This window comes from Camellia sinensis, chromosome 12 (assembly GCF_055761805.1).
Source record: "Camellia sinensis isolate YWXY chromosome 12, ASM5576180v1, whole genome shotgun sequence".
Classification (NCBI taxonomy): Eukaryota; Viridiplantae; Streptophyta; class Magnoliopsida; order Ericales; family Theaceae; genus Camellia; species Camellia sinensis.
The window spans coordinates 156615989-156619753 of record NC_138972.1 but is presented as its reverse complement, the minus strand read 5'-3'; positions in this window follow the sequence as shown (position 1 = coordinate 156619753).

Below are 3765 nucleotides of genomic sequence, written 5' to 3'. Positions count from 1 at the left end.
CCCCTTTGTCCAAGGATGTAGTCCTGAGGTTTTGACAACCTCCAGAGGAGGAAAGGGAGGAAAACAGAGGCAGCTTGCGCATGGCGGCGCGCTTCTCGAGACGTTTTACTGTTTTCCTAAATTAGTTAATTTGTTAATTAATTAATTTGTAACATTTAATTAGCTTGCGTAGTTAATTAATTTGTAATATTTATTCGGTCCCTCCGAGCGAGGGCAAATCTGTAATAAGTGTGTGTGGGTGGTGTGTATGTCTTCCAACCTCACTTCTTTCTTCCCTTTTACTTACCCGCTTTAATGGTTAGTATTAGGGCACGTTCAATTTAGCATACCTTATGCTATGCATGTGTGCATCCATGCATTTGTATTACATGCATTAGGCTCGGTACATCACGCTAACTGCATCAGTACTTCAATTCCGAACTGAATATGTGTTAATTGTGCATTTTCACATGACATGTTTAGGATAGCCGAGCCTATTCTAGCAACATTTTGTATGCGATGCATTAGGCACTTAACATGGACTTGGATCATGCATGTTTGCTAACAAGTTCTTTGTCTTGGCACGGAGTACTATGTAAGTATTTCCACTTTAGCATATCGCATGAGTGTGAATGTTACCATGACAGCATGTTTAACATGTGGCTAGATGCTTATGTGTTATAACTGCTTGAATGCCTGTAGGTGAAGGTTGGATTGTTTGAGTTGGAAAAACTCGTTGAAATCCGTATTTTAGCCTACTTGCGAGTAGCAAATTCCAAAGCATTTTCAAACCAAACGGATATGCAATGTTTATTTCCAAATTAGACAATCTAGTCTATACTTGTTTGCTGCGCGCATAACATAGTAATTCTAGGCTAATAAATGGAATAAGAACACATAGCGTTTTCAAAATTGGATATCATGGTTAGTAGAGGCCGGTCTTCGGACCGGGCGAAAGGGGGTGCTCATAGCTGACCTTCCCCGATCGTACCCAAGCTCCCGAGCCGAGACAACTCCGGTGATGACGGACATGTGGCCTTCGGCACCGAGTCAGGGTTTCCTAAATTTCCCCATTTAAAAAATATTTAGGTGGCGACTCTGTATCTGGCAAAGCAGTCCATGTTTGGCACTACTTTTTTCAAAAATCTGTTTTCTCAAAACGATTTGCCAGATTTGGACTCTTTGGTTCAGATTAAGAACCGTGACACAAATTGAGTCCGAACTGTAGCATGAGGCTCCACGCGGGCGCCGTCTACAGCACATCTCTCTATTCTTCAATCTCTCATTTTTTTCAATCCCTCCCCTAGGTGGCTGGTGGATAAACAAGGGGTTACGGGCTCTTGCCCCTAGCATTCTGCTAGATTCTCTTCTTCTACTCACAACAGTGATCTTCTCCCACGGAGAGGTTGTGATGCGGCTGGATGTGCAGCAGATTTGCAATTGACATCGGTTGACGATGCTTTGCTGGGGAGTTTAGACGTGATCAGATCTATCCAAATGAGGGAGTGGAATATCTTGATCCATTCCAGTTCGTGCTTCGCACTTGGCTTGACACCTCGTTGCTTGGAGGATGCGAGAGCTTTCTGCCCTTTTTGCGGATAGCTTCAACGGTGCCCTTTTCTGGTAGGTATGGTGCCCTTCTTGGCAAGTATGGTGCCCTTGCTGGCAAGTATGTTGACAATGGGGAAAAGACAGAACACCTGACTCAACTATGCCCCTAGTTCATCATTTCGACCATTTTTTGTTTTTGGCTTTCTACTAAAATAATTTTGACCAAAATGAGAGTTAGATTGACATGCTTGTTCAATTTTCTGATTTAAAATCATGCAAGTCAGGCTATGAGCACTGAAAATTTTCCTTTTTTGGGTCCAAGAAATGGTCCAGTTTTTGGAAAAGATGGAACAATTTTCAAGAAAATTAGTCAACTTCAGTAAAAATTCTCAAAAACTATCTTTGCAAACGGCCAATGCTTAACAAGCACGGAACCTACTCTTGAGACGCACAACCTCGGATTTGGAGGAAAATTGCCCCCTTGCTCGAAGAGAGTTGCATGGAAACGGAAAGTTGCCCCTTGTTTGAACGGCACCGCAGCGCATTGAATGGCAACGGAAAGTTGCCCCTTGTTTGAATGACACCGCGGTGCATTGAATGGCAACGGAAAGTTGCCCCTTGTCTGAATGGCACCGTAGCGTATTGTAATCAGTCCTCAGAGCGATGATTGCAACCGAACTCCCGGATACAGAGAAGACAAAGATGACCAGAACCATCGCATGGACACAATCGAATTGTTTTACGGCTGGACTTCAAAATGAAGTTGCCTACGTATCCCAAAGATGGGAATCAAGCCTTACGTAGTTCGGGGTTAAGGTACACTCGGGTATTAACCTTTCCTTTTTAGGCTCTAACTTTTGCCAAGGCGCCCGTCGCAGGTTTTCGACCTTGCGAGCTTTGTTCTTCTTTCTTTTTCATTTATTTTCTTCTCTTTTTTTCTTTTTTTTTCTTTTCTTCTTTTTCTCTTTTTTTTTTGCTTTTCTTCTTTTTTTTCTCTTTTCTTCTTTCTTTTTCTTTTCTTTTTGCTTTTTGTATATAACTTTTCTTGCTCTAACTTTTGCCTGGGTCGCCCTTTCCGGGTTTTCGGCCCAGCGAGCCTCTCAAAGGGTAAAAGTGTAACAAGTCCATGCCAAATGGTTTTAGGATCTCGAAGCCATCTGTATCCAAGAGAGTGGCTGTTGTATCGATTTGCAGAAGGAACCATCTTCGGCTCTTCGAGCACATCGGACATTTTTGCCCCTAGTTCGAGGGGTGTTTATGTTCTAGCTTCGCAAGCTTCTTCTGATGAGGTCTGATCTTCTTGATCTGACTTTGGTGCCTCTTGTTCGAGGGCTGTTTCAAATCTGGCCACATAGGCCTCATATCGCGGTTGACCGTTGAACACTCTGAATCCAAGGTCTAGGTTTGAAAGCAAGGGCTCAAGTCTCGAGGCTGAGAGCGATCCTAAGCTGCACAATCTCAAGAGCGATTCCACACAAGTCTTCGCAGGACCGTGCAAAACATTTTGTTTTTGAAAATTTTTAGGAAAGCGACAAATCGCTCGCGCTGAAGATAGTGTGAAACCAGCCTGGATCAAGCCAGGGTCCTTCTCAGTACTCACGCTAACAAGCATGATTTCATTCATTAAAGGGCTTAGCACGCCTCTCTTTCTCTCAATTGATCAAAATTTTGCAAAACTTGAGGAATTCCTTCCTCTTCGTTTTCACCGCAGTGTTCAAAAAGTTTTGGAAAACTTAGGTCGATGCAATGAATTCAAGGCACAGAAAAGACACAGCTTCTAGTCAGATACTGCCATCTCATTTGGAATTTCTAGTACAACTGGCACACGGCAGAAGCAACCATAAAAGCATGAAAAACCACTGCTGTTCATTCAAATCTACTGGCGTTACTGGCTCCAAGGTAGAAATAGACTCAAAACAAAACGAAAAGACAAACACAAAACAAAATGGTGACGCCCGAGGTAACACCCCCCGGAATCACCCGACTCCTATACAACAGGACTGACTCGATACAACAAGACAAACCCAAAAAAAAAGAGACTGACTCAAAACAAAAAGACAGACTCAAAAACAAAACAACAAGACTGACCCAATACCAAAGTCAGAATGTACAAAAACCAGCATTCACAAATGCTCAAAATAGTGCGTGCCATACACCATGTCTGAAATAAACTGAACGTCGCCCGTAGGTGGTTCATCCCTCGATCACATCACATTATCCCCTACAAGTTCACTG